This window comes from Scyliorhinus torazame, chromosome 7, assembly GCF_047496885.1.
Source record: "Scyliorhinus torazame isolate Kashiwa2021f chromosome 7, sScyTor2.1, whole genome shotgun sequence".
Taxonomy (NCBI): Eukaryota; Metazoa; Chordata; class Chondrichthyes; order Carcharhiniformes; family Scyliorhinidae; genus Scyliorhinus; species Scyliorhinus torazame.
Window position 1 is genome coordinate 60,289,054 of NC_092713.1, and position 19,344 is coordinate 60,308,397.

A 19,344-nucleotide genomic window follows, 5' to 3' on the forward strand; every position below is an offset into this window, starting at 1 on the left:
CGGTGCTGCCGATTCCTCATCACTCACGTGTTCGTCATCACCGTAATCCTCCTCTCCAGGCTTTTGCTGATTCTGCCATCTTTTCGGCTCCTCAAATTGTTGCCTGGCATGTCTCGTTTGTTGTGATAGTATTGGAGGAGGATGGTTTTTTTTTCTCCGGGTTTAGTGGCCTTTTTTGGGCTAAAAGTTCCTGATGTCAAGTTTCCAGGAGGAGAACCACATTTCACACTCAGCACACCCCTGTCACCGGAAGTCCTACTGGCACTAAACTTTAAAAAAAAACCTCAATTTAAACATAATTTCCTTTTATGTGCGCATTTATAAATACTTTAAAGTAGGCTATTTATGTGCAGCATTTTTCTTCTCTTTTTCATGCACTGGTAACAGGAAGGACATAGAAATATTTTAAAAAGTGCAGTACTGGGGGACAAACCAATGAACGTAATGAAAGGATGCACAGTCATTTATATTCTTTAGAGCCTCTTGGGTCATTGTGGTGCCCTGCAATATAAATGGGGCAATGAGGGGAAACAAGCTGCTCCAGACATAACTGTAACAAAAGTGTTGCACTTCAATTAGATTACTTTAATTCACAACCACTTTACAATTGCATGTGGTTTTCTGTATAATTCTGTAGCAAGGGTAGAGGAATCAATCGACTGCATTCACTCAGTGCATTTCAATGCATGACTGCTGCAGCATGGATAAGAAAATTGAATTATCAGCTGGTATGTAAAAGAGAGCATGTATTTCAGGAGTGATTTAGAAGTTAAAATGTTAGTAAATAAATTACCGCAATAAAATATAAATAAATTTAAGAAGAAAAATTACCAAGAAGAAATAATTACAGAAATTCAAGTGGGGACTTAACATAGATTTGCTTTATTATATAATATAGACTTATTAAAGGCCATAGATGCTGCAAAGTTTTTTCTGTTCGTCATGTAATTAGTTTTCAATCCCCCTTCGGAAACAAAATAGACATGTAGTTAGCATAATAATTGGCTCTAATTGAGCCTTGGTAAATCCTCAGTACTGTTTTGAAACCTTTTATTTATTTTAGAATAAAATTAGCCACCACACAGTTTTTTGGGGGAATTACTTTTAAAGCATGTAAAACGTGACACTTTTGTCCTCCCGTTTTTTTTGTTTCTAACATACATCCATCAAAATATTAAATAAGTATCAATGTTGAAAAATAGGACAGAGTCAGAATTGAGTGCTCACAGTATGGGTTAGAGACAAAATAAAGTTCTCTCTGGTGTATGCTGGGGATGAATTTGGCCTTTAATTGTAGCGCAGAACAGACAATAGTAAATCGACAGCCAGTTTCAACCCACCGAATTCTTGTTCCAATAAGCTCATGGTGAAGGGGTGATATACTGGCATGGATGAAAGAATGGCTGGCTAACATAAAAACAGAGGGTATTATTATAATAATAATCTTTATTGTCACAAGTAGGCTTACATTAACACTGCAATGAAGTTACTGTGAAAAGCCCCTAGTCAACACATTCCGGCACCTGTTTGGGTACAGGGAGAATTCAGAATGTCCAAATTACCTAACAGCACGTCTTTCGGGACTTGTGGGAGGAAACCTGAGGAAACCCACGCAACCACGGGGAGAACATGCAGCCTCCGCACAGACAGTGACCCAAGCCAGGAATTAAACCTGCGACCCTGGAGCTGTGAAGCAACAGTGCTACTCACTGTGCTACCGTACGCCCATAAATAGGTCTTTTTCTGGTTGGTAAGATGTAATAAGTGGTATGCCACAGGGATCAGAGCTGAGAGTTCACGATTTTGCAGTTTATACAAATGATTTGGATCAAGGGATCAAAGATATGGTTGCTAAATTTGCTAATGACGCAAAGATAAGTAAGATCGTAGGATGTGAAGAGGACGCAAAGAAGTTATAGTGGGAAATGACCAAGCAAATAGTATATAATGTGGGAAAGTGTGAAATTGTCCATTTCGGCAGAAAAAAATAAATAAAAAAGAAGCATTTAATCTAAATGACCAGAGAGTGCAAGGATTTGAGATGCAGAGGGATCTCGGCATTCTTGTACATGAATCCCAAAAGGCTAGTTTGCAGGTACAGCAAGTAATTAGGAAAATTAATAGGGACTTCAGGTGACGTAATGTAGACGTGCACGAGATGGCTCCTGCTAGAGTACTGTACCTTTGCCCCTTTTCTCTTAGTGTCAGGATTTTTTTTTTGAAAACCCACATGAATAAAGATCCTATATGTGAAATGCCCAGAAAAGGTAGGGGAAGCAGGCAGACAGTAGACGTTCGTCGACAGAATCGGGGCCTCTTAGAGCTCACCGGCAGATAAAATGGCCTCTGTGGCTCCAGCCACTCCACTAACAGCCGAGGTACTTTCGAGTATCGTGGCGAAAGAATTTGCTAACCATTGGCGGGTTGTGCTGGAGGGCTTCTGTAAATCGATGGACGAGGCCTTGGCACCCATCCGAGTGGCCCTGGAGAAGACCAACGAAACCGTGAAAGTCCTTGGAGCCACAATAAAAGACATGGAAGAGGCCCTTTTGAGACATAGTGATCAGATTGCCTCATTGGAAGCGGAGATGTGTCTGGTGGCTGAGGCGAATAAATCGCTGAAGGCCAAGGTTTTAGAGACCCAGTCGAGGAGGCAAAACATTCGAATTGTGGGGCTGCCAGAGGAGATGGAAGATCCCACACCCATGGAGTACTTTGCAGAGATGTTTGGGAAGATGGTAGGGGAGGGTGGGTTCACTTCCCCTCCTATGTTGGATTGGCCTGGCAGAGACCTCGCCCTGAGGATCCATAGCTAGTAATAGAGAAGTTCCGTAGCTTCAAAGTGCAAGAGCGGGTTCTGAGATGGGTAAGGGATCATGACATCAAATGGGAAGGCCACGCCATCAGGTTTTATCACGACGTGGGAGCGAAGCTGGCGATGAAGAGGGCTGCGTTCGACAAAGCCAAGGCCGCCCTGTACAAAAGTGGAGTACCCAGCACGGCTAAGAGTGACATTTGAGGGAAAGGACTATTTATTTGCTGCATCGGAGAGGTGGACTACTTTGTTAAGAAGCATGGGTTAGGTGTGGTGTGATTGAGGTTTTTGAGTGTTTTCGGATTGGCATGTTGAATTGTTGCATTGTTGGGGTTCCATGTTCATATTTGCATTTTCCTGTTCTTGTTGCGTTGAATGTTTACAGTTTGTTCTTAGGTTTGGTGATTAGTTTTATGGCGGATTCTGTTCTGATTATTAAGAAAATGTACAGTTCCCTGTTGGAGCTCAATGGTTCATGGGGTTTAGTATTTTGTTGTTGTAACCATTTGACTGTAGTTGGGAGCCTCCTTGCTAACCTAAATGTTAGTTGATGGGAGCGGTGTGGAAAGATTGACTACAGCTCGTTATAATAATTCTTTAGATAATGAGCTTAGAGTTCTTGTTTTGTTTAGGTTTGTTAGAAGTAAATTTTAGTTGTCTGTGTTCACCTTGCTTTTGTTTGTATGTGTATTTGGGCGTGGTAGTATCCGAGGGCAAGGGGGAAAGGGTGTGTGGGTAGTTTGCTGATGGTGGCTGCAGGTTTTTCTTTATTTAACATTGTGATTTGGTTTGGTGGCTGTCTTGGGTGGGCTTTGGTGCTGTACCTTTTATGTTTCTGTTGAATATTCCCTCTCTTGGTGGAAATGGCTGATTCCGGATCGAGGGGGGTCGGTGAGAGATCCCCAATTCGTTTGATCACCTGGAATGTCAGGGGGTTGAATGGCCGAGTGAAAAGGTCGAGAGTATTTAGTTTAGTTTCTTGGGGTTAAGTTAACATGTGCTTTTGCTTGTTCGTCTTGTTCTTTTACTGTGTAACTTTGGTTAATTTTGTTGTATGATTTTGTTTATGATGGAAATTGTTGGGAAACATTTTTTTAAATAATACGAAAGCTAATAGAATGCTGTAAGGGAGAAAAATACAACTATTCGGTTATAGTGTGTTTCAAACAAGGCCTTTATTTCAAGGTATAGCAAGGGCTCCAGTGCTCCAACTAGTGGCACACACCAGAAAGCCCATATTCAAAGATTACATACACAGTTATACTTTTGGATTTGGTTACAATAAATTAGCATATATCAATCAAAGATGTACATTTGTTCAAAATTATCTATGTCCATTCACAACTAATAATTAGGATTACATAATGTGTAGCATATGTATAACAGGTTTAGAGGGGAATTGAGGAAAAAAAATGTCACCCATGGGATGGTGAAAATCTGGAATGCACTGCCTGGGAGAGTAGTTGAAGCAGGAAACCCCAGAATCTTTAAACAGTACTTGGATGTCATAGCATTCAAAGCTATGGGCCAAGTGCTCAGAAGTGCGATTAGTGTAGATTAGAGTAGTTTTTTCTGACGGTGCAGGCTTGGTGGGCCAAAGGACCTCTTCTTTACTGTATTCTATTTTATGGATATAATTAATCAATCATATTCTGGGCACTTATACTTAATTATAATATCATCAGCACGTATTTGACTCTACTTATCTAATAACTGCTGGACATCAGTAAGATAAAAATATGCTTGACCAGTGGTGCATCATACTCCCTTTCCACTTTCCCTTGTGTTAGTGGACACACATGACCTGCAGCTGCATAATGATCAATTTAATTTTTTGTGTGTGAGCTGAATGACTACCGCCTCCCTAAAACTAATATAGCAATGATTCTTGAATGGTATCTGGAGACAGCCTGATCTGAAGCAACTGGTTTCTCATCACTGGTTGTCTGTCTTTGAGAATTTAGCAGCTAGCAGCTTGTGTGATTTTTAAATTTTATGACTTTTAACTCTTTCAAATGTTATTGTTTATTGTAAGGGGAATTTAATACAATAGTAGGGACGTTATGCTTCAGTTTTACAGGGTACTTAGTGAGACCACATTTGGAGTTCTGTATACATTATTTGTCACCTTATTTTAGGAATAATGTAAATGCAATGGAAGCAGTTCAGAGAAGGTTTACCAGACTGATACCTGGAAAGGATGAGGAACGGTTGGAAAGCCTAGGCTTGTATCCGCTAGAGTTTAGAAGAGTAAGGCAATTTCCCGTTGGGACTTGATGGCCTGAATGTAGCGAGGGTGTTTCATCTTGTGGTAGAATCTAGAACTAAGGGTCACTATTTAAAAATAAAGGGCCACCTGTTTAAAACTGAGTCAAAATATTTTAGCTCAGATGGTTGCGAGTCTTTGGAACTCTGTTTTTGGAACGGTGGTGTAAGAGGCGGAGGTGGAGAGATTCTTGCATCGCAGTTAGGAGTTAGTGTTTCATTTTCACTGTTAAACATTGTTTAATGGGTAATTGTAAGCTATTTTCTTGATGATAAAGTTATTTTAATCCTGTGTTAGTATTAAAGTTTGTTTTAATATACCACATCCCTATTTGTACATGGAATCACTCCTGGTGTGAAGTGTCCTTTCCTCAAAGTCTTACAAATTAAATAAAATATTGAGGTTCCTGTCCGGTATCCTAGCAACTGTTGGAATCTGATCTGGGATCAAAATAAGTGTAGCCAGTTTAAAGATCCAGACCGAGGCCTGCGTGGAATGCCCCCTCCCCCCTTAACGTAGGACCTGAGCAGACATGACCCAAGCCGACACAGACCTCGCTGACCACACTCAACCTTTAGCATGGGAAGTGTCGGACTCGAGCTGACGTGACCCAAGTCAACATGAACCTTGCTGACTGCACCTGACCTTTAGCACAGCAAGTCTAGTTGTTTTTCTGCAATGTTAATCTTGCAAACCCTCTCCTCCAAGCAGAATGCAGTTGGCGCCATGGGTGGGAACTTATTACAAGTACCCTGTATTTATTATTCAGTAGTACATCTTACTTTTATAGCTATTTTGTTTGCTTTAGACTATGGCTTTTGCTATTGTAATGTAAGAAACCCCAGGCCTATATGCGGTATCCAAAAACTGAAATTGTCTGAAATTCAGCCATTGGCCCTGTGGGTTTTGGATAAAGGATACTTGATCCAAGATTCTCTGCCGCAACATGCAAAGCCTCTTTTCATAGCATCTTCCAAACTTGTGACCTCTACCACCTCGAAGAACAAGGGTAATTAATAGAGGCATAACAACACCACCATCTTAAAGTTTCTCTAAGTCACACGCATTATCCAGACTTAGAATTGTCTCACCATTCCTGGCATTCACCGGGTCCAAAACACAGATTTCCCTTTCCAACAGCACCATGGGTGTACTCCATGACATGGATTGCAGAGCTTCAAGAAAGCAGTTCACCAACAACTTCTCAAGGATAATCTAGGCCTGGTTAACAAATGCTGCCTTGCCAGTGATGCTCACATCCCATGAACAAATTAAATTTAAAAAACAGACTCTTGGCTGATTTTCTCCGTCCACCCCCATATCCAACCACCTGAGCAGCAGAATATTGAGGCTAATTGCAACATTCTGTCACTGCTTCTGGTCAAAGTCAACCATTTTGGCACAGATTGGGATAAATATAGAATTTACCTGGTTTATTCAACTCGTATTACATGATGTGGGGCATTTTTCTACAGAGCTATTAAAGGAAGAGCTCCATCTGCTTTAGTTCTTACGGATCTGTTTTTCACTTTTGCCTTCTTTGTTATGAAATGGATTCTGGGTGTGAATCATATTGAAATAAAAAGTGTAATTTCATTAACTGAAAATTGACCCCAAAAGCCATTTTTTTTTGGACTAATTGAGGTATGGAACTCTGAAAGTTGTTATAGCCATGTCATTGATGTGACCTGGTCAATCTCTGAAGCAATTATTTACATCAAATAGTGAAACGCTATCAGTAAATGAGTAGTCTCATCTGTGACAGCGTGATCATGCCTGCACATAACTATTTATATCAAGGGTAAAAATAGAAATATCAACATAGATTTTAAAAATGCTTGGGATCCTTTGGAAGGTAATATACAGTTTTGCCAACATGCTGGTGCTTGAGATTTTATTATGTTTGCTGACTTCTTGGGCAAATTTTGTTTTTTGAAATTCTTTTCGAGCTGTAAGCAATGCTCACAAGGTTGTATTTATTGCCTGTTCCTTGCTGCCCTGAGAAATAGCTGGTGGGGCTTATTCCTATACCACTGCAGCTCTTGGATTTGATTATTGCAATGCAGTCTTGGCTGGCCTTCCACATTCTAGCCTCCTTAAACATAAGATCATCCAAAAGACTGCTTCTCATGCCCTAAATTGCACCAGGTATCCTTCACCCATCATCTTATGTGCTTGTTGACCTATGTTCACTTTTGGCTCAGTTTTAAAATGCTCATCTTTGTATTCAAATTCCTCCCTGTCCTCATCCCTCCCTATCTCTGTAATCACGTCCAATCTTAGAACCCTACGAAATATCTGCACACCTCCAATTCTATCCTCTTAATCACTCTGATTTTAATTTTCTGCTGTTAGTGGACATGTCGCCAGCTGTCAAGACCTTAAGTTCTGAAAATCTCTGCAGCTCTTCCTCTCTTTCCACTTGTAAGTTGCTCTTTAAAACCTACTTCTTTGACAAAGCTTTTGGTCATCTGCCTTATGTGGCTCTGTGTTGCAAGTTTGTTCAATACGCCTCTATGGGCTGTTTTATTACATTAAAGGTCTACATAAATAAAACTTGTTTTTGTTCTTTTGATGATGGTGCTCCTGCAATAATGTTAGATGAGGAATTTAACATTTCAACAATGAAAGGACAGCATCATCTGTCCAAGCCAGGATGTTATGTAACTTTGAAGATGATGTCAAATATGGCACCCATATTTCTTTTGACTCTTAAAAGTCTATAGACTCTGGAACAGTTCCTGCAGGGGTGACACAGTGGTTAGCACTGCTGCCTCAAAGCACCAGGAACCCTGGTTCGATTCCGCCTCGGATGACTATGGAGTTTGCACATTCTTTCCGTGTCTGCATAGGTTTCCTCTGGGTGCTCCAGTTTCCTCCCATAGTCCAAAGATGTGCAGGTTAGGTACATTGGCCATGCTAAATTACCCTTAGTGTCTAAAGGTTAGCTGGAGTTACGGGGATAGGGCAGGGATTGGCCCTAGGTGGGGTACTCTTTCAGCTAGTCGGGGCAGACTTGATGGGCCAAGTGGCCTCCTGATTCTAAGATTCTGTAAAATTGGAGGGGAACTAATGATAATCCACTATTTAAAAAGGAAGGTAAAGAGAAAGCAGGAAATTATAGACCAGAAAGTCTGACTTCGGTAGTGGGGAGAATTCTAGAACCCATTATCAAAGATTTTATAGCTGAGCACTTAGAAAACAGTTGCAGGATTGGACAGAGTCAGCATGGATTTATGCAGGGGAATCATGCTCGATAAATCTACTGGAATTCTTCAAGAATGTAACTAGTAACGTTGACAAGGGGGAGCCAGTGGATGTGGTATATTTGGACTTTCAGAGGGCTTTTGACAAAGTCCCGCATAAGATATTAGCATATAAAATTAAAGCGCATGGGATTAGGGGTAGTGTTTTGAGATGGATAGAAAACTGGTTGGCAGACAGGAAACAAAGTGTAGGAATTACGGGTCTTTTTCAAATTAGCAGGCAGTACCTCGTGGGGTATCGCAGGGATCGATGCTAGGATCCCAGCTATTCACATTATATATTAATGATTTAGATGAGGGAACAAAACTCCAAATTTGCAGATGATATCAAGTTGGGTGGGAGGGTAAGCTGTGAAGAGGATGCAGCGATCCTTCACTGTGATTTGGACAAGTTGAATAAGTGGGGAAATGAATGACAGATGCAGTATAATTTGGAGAAACGCGTGGTTATCCACTCGGTAACAAAAGTGGGAAGGGGGATTATTATCTGAATGACCATAAATTAGGAGAGGGGAATGTGCAACGAGACCTGGGTGTCCTTGTAAACCAGTCAGTGAAAGTAAGCATGCAGGTACAGCAGGCAGTAAAGAAGGCAAATGATATGCTGGCCTTCATTGCGAGAATATTCGAGTACAGGATCAGGGATGTCTTGCTGCAATTATGCAGAGCCTTGGTGAGCTCACAACTGGAATATTGTATGCACTTTATTTTCTCCTTGTTTGAGGAAGGATGTTCTTGCTCTAGAGCAAGTGCAGCAAAGGTTTACCAGCCTGATTCCTGGGATGGCATGACTGACATATGAGGAGAGATTAAATCGCTCAGGATATGGAGTTCAGAAAAATGAGGGGGATTCTCATAGAAACCTATAAAGTACTAATAGGACTGGTCAGAGTAGATGCAGGAAGGATGTTCCCGATGATGAGAGTGTCCAGAACCAGGGATCACAGCCTGAGGCTAGACTATTTAGGACAGAGATGAGAAAACATTTCTTTACCAGAGAGTGGCGAGTCTGTGGAATTTGTTACCCCAGGAGGTGGTTGAGGTAAAAACATGAGAATCAGTTACATGTACCACATAGGACGAAGGGGATCAAAGGATATGGGTGGAAAGTGCGATTCGGCTATTGAGTTGGATGATCAGCCATGATCATAATGAATGGCGGAGCAGGCTTGAAGGGACGATGGGCCTCCTCCTGCTTCTATTTTCTATGTTTCTAAAAATGTAAAATAAAGCAAAAAGTGCTGAAAAAACTCAGTAGATCTGGCAACATATATGAAGAGCGAAACAGGGTCCAATACGATTTTTCTTTGGGATTTTCTTCTCCATTCCGAAGAAGAGTCAAATTGGATTTTAAAACATGAACTCTGTTTCTATCTCCACAGGTGCTGCCAGACCTGCTGCGTTTTTCCAGCACTTTCTGTGTTTATTTCAGATGTTCAGATATTTTGCTTTTATTGAAAGTGATGTAATTGTCATTTCCTTTCCATTGGTCATGGTTGTGATCTCGGGGCAAGGTACTGTTGGACTAAATTTAGTGAATTGCTGGAGTTCATTATGTAATAGTACATACCATACCCACTGTGCACCAGTGGCAGAACAACATCAGTTGACTGCTCTATTCTTGATGCTGTCAAGCTTCCTGAGTGTTGAGCACCACTCATCTCGCCAAACGCTTGGTATTTTATCACACTCCTGATTTGAACTTTATAAATGATGTATAGGCTTTGAAGAGGCAGAGCATCAATTGATCCTTGCAGAATGCCCAGCATTTCTCTGTTTTTATAGGCACAATAATGATATGGCTGGTTCAGTGGTGGTACCTTTAAATTTAACTTAAATATTTATCAAAAAAGTGAGTGCAAATAAATTCACCAGTTTAATGTTGTGATTATGGTACTGGACCTGCAGCCCAGAAATTGAGAATTCAAATACCATCATTACTGTTTTTTAAGTTGAATCAATGGTTGGAATTTTCTGGCTGTTCACGCTAACCGACAGCACACCTCTCGCGGTGGCAAGGGGTGCGTTAAATGGGAAACCCATTGACACCGGCGGGACCTGAAGATCCTGGCACCGGGTAATGGTGTCCGTCTCTGCCGCCGCGACCCACGTAGCAGATTGCATGGAAAATCCCACCCAATAGATATGGTATCTCAACAAAATCCACCCACACTGCAAACTGAATTCCAGACTTACATATTGGAATTCATGAAACAATACCTTGTTCACATGTGCCCCATTGTTTCCTGCCGCCTGAAAAGACCACATTTCTAAGTTGACTCGAGGTGGGGGGGGGAGCACTCTTAATACTGAGAGGAAGCTGTGAAGTGGGAGGGAAGAAAGTAATTTAATTCAGTACTTAATTGTGGCATAAACTGAATTGACACCATTTGTGTAATGGAGAGGGAGAGAAGAAAAATGATGATGGAGCATTTGTCTTCAGTCACAGGAAGGTGACTAAACTGTCAGCATGTGACAATTTCAAACCAATAGGGAGCTAAAGCATGTGAGGATGAATATATGAGGATCAATGATTTTCTGTCATGGATTAGAGTCGAGCCAGAAGTAATAATTCACTTTCTTAGGTTACAGTTTTTTTTCAAAAAACTTAAAATATCATGCTACTGGCAGTCATTTCTAGCTTAATACCCTCCCAATATTCCCCCAGGCTGCCTTGGGTCTTTTGTTATAAGTTGATTGGGCTGTAACACTCTGCAGTGAAAATGTAATTAGGTTTGTGTTTGACTCCCAGACACAGATGGGGTAAATACTGTTGTTGGCAGGGGACCTTCCATGTGTTGTCTGAAGTCAGCTGTGTTCCATTTAGCGTCAACGCTTGTTTTCCTTCACAGCGACTCCTTCTCTGACCTACCATTATTGGTAGTGGCACTTCATTTTGTTGTAGTTAAACAACCCTCTCTTGAATTCCTGTAGATAACTGAGTGAAAACAAAATCAGCACTTTTCTGTTTTGCTTAGGTTTTAACAATCTAATCCCCCAACTTGCACAATATCTGCAAATGAATGTGAGCAGGTTTCATTCTTTTCATTTCACACAAATAATTTCCTCCTTTTCATTTCTGTAAATAATGGTTACCATATTTCTAACTGTGCCAAGGAGCTCTGAGGTGACTGCAGAGTTGACAGCCTCATACAATATTTATAGAGGCCTGGATGTTTTCTGTGTGACCCCAGGGTCATTCAGTTAACTGTCACACACTTGGATTTTAATGGGATCAGTTGTCCACTACACTGGAGATTTCAACTTTGTCACCACTAGCTAACAGAGTCCAACCAGGTTTCCCTCTAGTAACCAGCATAACATAGGGCTAAGTACGTGCCTTGAAAAAGACATTAAATACTCAAATCACAGTCTCCTTTCAAAATAAAGGGCCTGATGCCAGATTTCATTAGCACATGTTGACAGCTGCCATGGAGTCAAATTTTCTATTTTCAGAGTCCTTAATGCCAAAATTCTATTTCATGGGCACTGACATTTAGCACTGATGTGCTGCTCAAAGACATGTTACAGTGCAGAAGGAAATGGCAAAAAATGCTCCACTGGTTAGAAATGTGTAAGTATTTCACAACAAAACCTGTGCTCAGTCATCACCCAGAGTATGACCTTAGGGAGCATATCCATACAAAAACATTTCAAAAATCCACCTCCTGGATGGAAGTGACAGATAGCTGAATTAGAAATATTTTCAGTATGGCAGAATTTGGGGGGCTGGGTTGGTACATTATATTTTAGGAGATTTATTCGAGATATTTTTCTTGGGATCTGCATTTTGGGGCCACTCTTGCAGGGAAGTCTCCTTGCTCCAAATGAACTGGAGTGGATGTTTATCCTCCCAGCAGCTCGATAAGATGCTGCAAGCCTCGAGTTAAACAGAAAAAGAAAATCATTACTGTTTTTAACATACTGACTATATTATGTGACTTCTCATAATCTCCCTTAAGTTGAGATGCTGTTTGAAGAAACATTTGACTGAACTGTTCTTCTGGCTATTTATTAAACAATAAATGAGTAAGTAAATAGTAGCTGTAAAATTACAGTTGTTACGTATCTACCATCCCTCTTTGGAAGACAGAAGACATGGCAGCAGTATTTTCTGTGTTTGTCTTCAGTATGAGCTGGAACTTGCTCTAGATGTTTAAATATTAACCTGATTTGATGGCTCAATAGGACATAAATAGGAGCAGGAGGAGGCCCTTTGGCCCCTCAAGGCTGCGGCACAATTCAACTAGATCATGGCTTATCTTCTACTTCAATGCCATTTTCCTGCATTATTCACATATCCCTTATTGTTAAACCTATCAAACGGTAGCACAGTGGTTAACACAGTTGCTCCACAGCTCCAGGGTCCCAGGTTCGATTCCCGGCTTAGGTCACTGTCTGTGCGGAGTCTGCATGTTCTCCCCGTGTCTGCATGGGTTTCCTCCGGGTGCTCCGGTTTCCTCCCACAGTCCAAAGATGTGCAGGTTAGGTGCATTGGCCATGCTGAATTGCCCTTAGTGTCCAAAAATGGTTGGGTGGGGATATGGTGCTCTTTCCAAGGGCCAGTGAAGACACAATAAATCAAAATGCCTCCTTGTGCAATGTAAATTTTATGATTCTATGATTGATACCTAGAAATCTATTAATCTCTGTCTTGAACATACTCAGTGACTGAGCCTCCACAACCCTCTGAAATAGAGAATTCCAAAGATTCACCGACCTTTGACTGAAGGAATTCTTCCTTCTATCAGTCCTAAATGGCCTCTCTTTTATTCTGAAACTGGTTCTAGAACCTATGGCCTGGGGAACCATCCTTCCTGCATCTACCCTGTTGAAACCTGTAAGAATTTTTGGCGGGATTCTCCGACCCCCAGCAGGGTGGGAGAATCGCTGCGCGAATCGTGCCACGCCGGGGTGCGATTCTCCCACCCCTGTGAAAATGGCCACGCGTGAATGGCACCGGGCCGCAGGGAGAAACGCCGCAAACGGCCATAGCGGCGATCCTCCGGCGCCGCCGCAATCCTCCGGCCCAGATGGGCCGAGCGGCCGTCCCGCCGGCGCCATTCTAACATGCTCTGGGCTGGCGGGACCTCGGGGTTGAAGGGCCCGGGGGCGGCCTGTGGGGGGGGGGGGGGGGGGAGAGAAAGAGAGAGAGAGAGAGAGGAGGGGTCCAACCCCGGGGAGGCCCTCCGTACTGGCGTGGCCCGCGATCGGGGCCCACCTATCGGCGGGCCGGCCTCTCTCGCTGCTGACCTCTTCTTCCGCTCCGGCTCCTGGACCCATGCGCCATTTGGCGTCGGGGCAGGCGCGGGGTTGACGGCCAGTGCGCATGCGCTAGTTGGCGCCGGCCCAACTGCGCATGCGTGGACCCTGTGGGGCCGGGTCGACGCCGGGACCGGCAGCTGGAGCGGCGTGTGCCGCCCCAGCGCCGTGGGCCGCTCCAGCGCCGTGGGCCCCCCGGACCCGAGAATCGGGTCTCGGAACCGGCACCGGAGTAAAGTACTCCCGTTTTGGTGCCGGCACTCTGGCGCCGGACCAGAGAATTGCGGCCATGTTTCAGTGAGATCACCTCTCATTCTTCTAAATATGAGAGAATACCGGTCCAGTCTCCTCAATCTCTCTTCATAGGTCAATCCTGCTATCCCAGGAATTGCTGATGAACCTTTGTTGTACTTCTTCCAGCAAATATATCCATCCTTGGGTAAGGAAACCAAAACTGTACACAATACACCAGGTGCAGTCTCACCAATACTCTATACAATTTCGGTAGGATATCTTTATTCCTTGACAGTCCGGTAATAATAGCTTCATTGAGAATTTGGAGGCAGTTTCGCCAACACTTCGGCTAGGGGGCAGAGTCAAGGGAAATGCCGATTTGGGGGAACCACAGATTTGAGCCAAGGAGGTGGGATGGAAATTTTCAGAAATGGGAGGAGAAGGGGATTAAGACACTAAAAGAATTGTTTCTTAGGGGTCGGTTTGCAGGGTTGAAGGAGCTGGAAGCGAAGTATGGGCTGGAGCAGTGGGAAATGTTTAGATACATGCAGATTCGAGATATTGCCAGAAAGGAGATACAGAGCTTCCCGGTGGAGCTGGCCCCTGCTGGAGGAGGTGCTGATGACGGGGGGACTGGAAAAGGGGGTAGTGTCAGCTGTTTACGGAGCTATTTTGGAAGAGGAGAAGGCACCACTGGAAGGGATCGAAGCAGAGTGGGAGGAAGAGTTGGGAGAGGATATGGAGGAGGGGTTCTGGTGTGAGGTGCTCAGGAGAGTGAATGCCTCCACCTCGTGCGCGAGGTTGGGGCTGATACAGGTGAAGGTGGTGTACAGAGCACACCTCACGAGGGCGAGGATGAGCCGATTCTTTGAAGGAGTAGAAGGGGCAGCACGGTAGCATTGTGAATAGCACAATTGCTTCACAGCTCCAGGGTCCCAGGTTCGATTCCGGCTTGGGTCACTGTCTGTGCGGAGTCTGCACATCCTCCCCGTGTGTGCGTGGGTTTCCTCCGGGTGCTCCGGTTTCCTCCCACAGTCCAAAGATGTGCGGGTTACGTGGATTGGCCATGATAAATTGCCCTTAGTGTCCAAAATTGCCCTTAGTGTTGGGTGGGGTTACTGGGTTTTGGGGATAGGGTGGAGGTGCTGATGTTGGGTAGGGTGCTCTTTCCAAGAGCCGGTACAGACTCGATGGGCTGAATGGCCTCCTTCTGAACTGTAAATTCTATGATAAGATGTATGTGAATGTTGCGGGGTGGGGGGCCCGCTAATCATGTTCATATGTTTTGGTCCTATCCAAAGCTAGAGGATTACCGGAAGGAGGTTTTTAGGGTAATTTCTTAAGTGGTGCACGTGAAACTGGACCCGGGCCCCCGGGAGGCCATATTCGGGGTGTCGGACCAGCCAGGGTTGGAAACGAATGCGGAGGCAGATGTTGTAGCCTTCGCCTCGTTGATCGCCCGAAGGCGGATCCTGATAGGTTGGAGAGCAACCTCTCCACCCTGTGCCCTGGCGTGGCGGGGGGACCTGTTGGAATATTTGACTCTTGAGAAGGTTAAGTTTGAACTGAGGGGAAGGATGGAGGGGTTCTACAATTCATGGGCATTATTCATTATGCGCTTTCAAGAACTGGATAACATCGAACATTAGTTGGGGCGTGTGGGTGGGAGGATTGGGGGGAGGGGGGTGTGTGTGTTAATGGCGACTGTGGGTGATCCCTAATTCCTTTTTGTCATTTGTTTGTGTGAACATGCGGGGTAATGTTTGGGGTTTGGTGGGAGGATGGGATCGTTGTTATTGATATAGGGATTGACATATTTGTTACTGATTATTGTTTATTGTTGGTGGGTGTAAATTTGGGAGAAAATGTGAAAAAGAATAAAAATACCAAAAAAAAAAAAATCTTTATTCCTTTACTTAAATTGTGTTGCACTGAAGGCTAATATACTATTAGATTTCAGTGACTCAAACAATTGTGCCCAGATCCCTTTGGAAATAATCTCCCAATCTCTCACTATTTACGAAATGCTCTGCGTTTCTGTTTTTCCTACCAAAGTGAATAACTTCACATTTTCCATATTATATTCCAAGGGCTGGATTCTTCTGACCCTGAAAATCAGCGTGACCGCAGAGTGCGCGGCACTGCCGGGGGCTATTGCCAGAGGCCCGCCCAGAAAACCTCCGCTCCCGACCGGCCAAGTTCCCGACAGCGTGTAACTAACCACCTATTGCCGGTCGGGATGCTGGCGTGGTGGCTGCGGACTCAGTCTGCAGATGCCCTTGGCGGGCGAATCGGAGACCGGGGGGGGGGCCTTATAGGCGGCCGGCGATTAACTGTACAGGGGTTGAGGCTCGGGTGCGCGGCCGATCGAGGGGTCTCTTTTTTCGGTGTGGCTCTGCGGTCCAAGTCTGCCATGGACCACGGCCCGGCCGCTGGAGGCTGCCGCCATGCGCATGCGTGGACTTTGGAACTGCGGGGGGCCCGTCTCCGCAACTAAAGCTGCACGATTCACTCCGGGTCCCTGCTAGCCCCCTGAAGGGCATTGAATTTGTTCAACATTTTGGAAGGAATTTCTGGAGTAAAACTCCACCGTTTTTATGCCAGCGTGGGGACATAGTCTCATTTTGGGAGAATCCAGCCCCATGTCCTTGCCACTCACTTAGCCTGTCTAAATTCCCTTGAAGCCTCTCTGCATCCTTCCCTACTACTGATGTAAGGGTCTGTAATTTCCCTTTTTTTCTCCCTCTTTTCCGAAGTAGTGGGGTTACAATTACAACCTTCCAATCTGCAGCAACCCTCTATGAAATTTTTCTGGCTTATTTAGATATCTCTGATGACGTCAACAAACTACTCATTTGGACAAGGTGGGCTGAAAAATCCCTTTAAAAATTTGATCGGGTGAAAGGTGTTAAGATATGTTTCTTATGGTAAAAATACCTTTCAAATAATAATTTGCACACTCAGCACCTGTACAATGCTGATAATGATGTTGGCCACCACTTCCACACTGGAAAAGATGGACAGCAATCTCTGCCCAAAGCCATGTGCAAGGTTGATGCTAGATTCCTTCATGCTTCTGGTCAGTAAGCACAGGCTTTCTGACAGGCTTGTCAATTCACCAAACATTTCTCTGCACATGCCCATCAGCCTTTTCTGAGACCTCTGCAGCAGAATTCATGTGACTTTTCCCTCTGGCGAGCTGGAGCCTTTCCCCCTGCCTAGTTGAAGGCCACTTATGTCTGATGTATCGCCATATGCAGATCTCCTCTCTAGGTTACCCTCTGGCCTTGTGACTGTGAGTGTGAGAGTGGGTTATGGTGTTTCTCCTTCAAGATCTCTGATTCCTCTACCACTTCTTGCTTCTGCACCACTGCCTGTCTGGGCTGCAGTTCTTGCAGTATCTGAATGGAGAAATGTACAAGGAATAGTGTTGCAATAAGAGGCAGGTGGGTAAGCAAGAGCTGCAAACTTAAAGCATCTGCAACTTGTAAATCTGAAGAGATTGTGGATGATGGAGAAGTTGGATGTGAGAAGGAAGATTAGGTATGAGTATTCCATCATCTTCAGTGCGTTCTGTATAGTCATTGGCCACAGACTCCGCCATAGTGGCTCTAATGATGGCAAACACATCCTCCATTGGGATCAGGACATGCAGCCATGCCTGTATGCTTGTCCCTGCTGATTAGTTAAAAGCAAATTACTGCGGATGCTGAAATCTGAAACAAAAGAGAAAATGCTGGAAAATCTCAGCAGGTCTGGCAGCATCTGTAGGGCTGAGTAAATAGGGTTGTGTCTCAAAGCAGGATAAGATGCAAATGGCAGATCTTTAGATATATAGAAATTTATAAAACATGGCATGCCAGTGAGGAGAGCTTGGAGTCGAGACCAAAGCAGACATGGGCAGAGCTGAGGTCTGGAGATGCCTTTGGGTCATGGCGGAGATGGGCAGTGTTGCAAGGTGGACACTAGATAGTCATAGTGATGGGTAGATATGAGCTTAAAACTATTCTCAAGGTCATAAAACTAAAATCACGGATATTGAAATTCTACACTATTGTGTTTAGCCGAAGTGAGCAGAAGTGGAGGGGTTGAATATTTGTTATGGACAACTGACATAATGACCAAATCTAGTGAATTTCGAGGAATGGTTTGATGTCAGACAAGCAGATGACAATGGAGTCAAAGAGGGTGGCCAAGGTGTTGGAGCTGAGTGACATTGGTATATGTATATGTACACCCAGCCTGTGACAAGAAAGCTGTTAAAGGAATAGCTTGTAGATCAGGCATAGACACACCAAGCATTGAACCTACAGCAGTGATGTTTATGTGAGGGTGGTGGAGGAGCCATTGCAAGAGTTACAGTGGCTGCATAAGGATAGAAGGCAAAACACATCATGAATGGGTCAAATATTCACTCTCTACCCATGCTGCCCTTGATTAGTTCTAATTTTATTGTTTTTTTAATAGTTCCTAATGCGAGACATGATAAAGATCATGGGTGGAATTAAATGCACCCCTGAGGCAAGTTTGGAAGTGGGGGGCTGCATTTGATCTTGCAGGAGGATGCGAGATGTGTCCCCTGCCACCTCCCACGATTAAGTCTGGTGTGGGAAGGCACATGGTTTGTATTCCTCTCCAAACGAGGCCCTTAAATGAGCAATTTCTGCCTTCATTCAAAGGCACTCAGTGCCAGATTGAGGGACCCAGCATCGGGAGCAGGGGGAAGCTGCGGAAAGCCACTCCCTGCCCTTTCTTCGGAGCCCCTCAGCCTCAGCCAGCATCTGTCTCCCCGTGCCCCCCCCCCTTCCCAGATCCACCTTCATTCACCTGTGGCCTGGGTCCCTCTTTTGATGTTTTGCAGGCAGCAGCCACTACTGGTGTCGCGACCAGCGTCAGATTTGATGGCAGCTCTTAGCAGATGGTTTTGCGCTTTCGGGGTTAATGGCAGTTCTGTCGGACCTTCTCAGTGGCGGCAACGCAGGACTCCCACCTGTTCTGCAACCAGCAGGCAAGATCCCAGTCGTCAAGATTAAATTCTACCCCATGTTTCAAGTTTGTGCTCCTGGCAAAGAACCTTTCCCAATGGGAGATCATATTGGAAATCTGGGCATGCATTGTAAATTATTTTCTGATTTCAGTTAATGGCTGAGGAATTATGCCAGGCACTCACCCAAATTTCCAAGAAAGTCTTCCAAGAAGTGAGGCTGTACACCAAGAACACCAACCCTCAAGCACCAAGTAAAAAAAAAGCCCTTATGTGTCATTCTGTTGCCGATCACCATTTAGAAATCCAGTCAAGTATATGTAAACGATTAATTGGATACAAGTACTCCTTCAGATCCAAATGTTTTATTTTTGAATTTCTTTTATGGACCTGAGCCATTGTCATAGGTATATTGGATAAGGCAAAATTGAATTCCTACCTTTGAGTAGCTAATTAATAGATTTCTGAGCCTTCACATGAAGATTCATCACTTTGGTGATATAATAACTGCCCTGTT

General features: G+C 44.0%; 1 protein-coding gene and 1 long non-coding RNA gene across 4 annotated transcripts in view; one reads left to right on the top strand and one right to left on the bottom strand.

Moving 5' to 3' along the window:
• The window catches only part of LOC140426248 (ERI1 exoribonuclease 3-like), a 632,563-nt gene that overhangs the window by 72,682 nt on the left and 540,537 nt on the right, over nt 1-19,344 (top strand). The window lies entirely within an intron of this gene.
• LOC140426249 (uncharacterized) overlaps nt 1-19,344 on the bottom strand; it is a 125,161-nt gene that overhangs the window by 31,670 nt on the left and 74,147 nt on the right. The window lies entirely within an intron of this gene.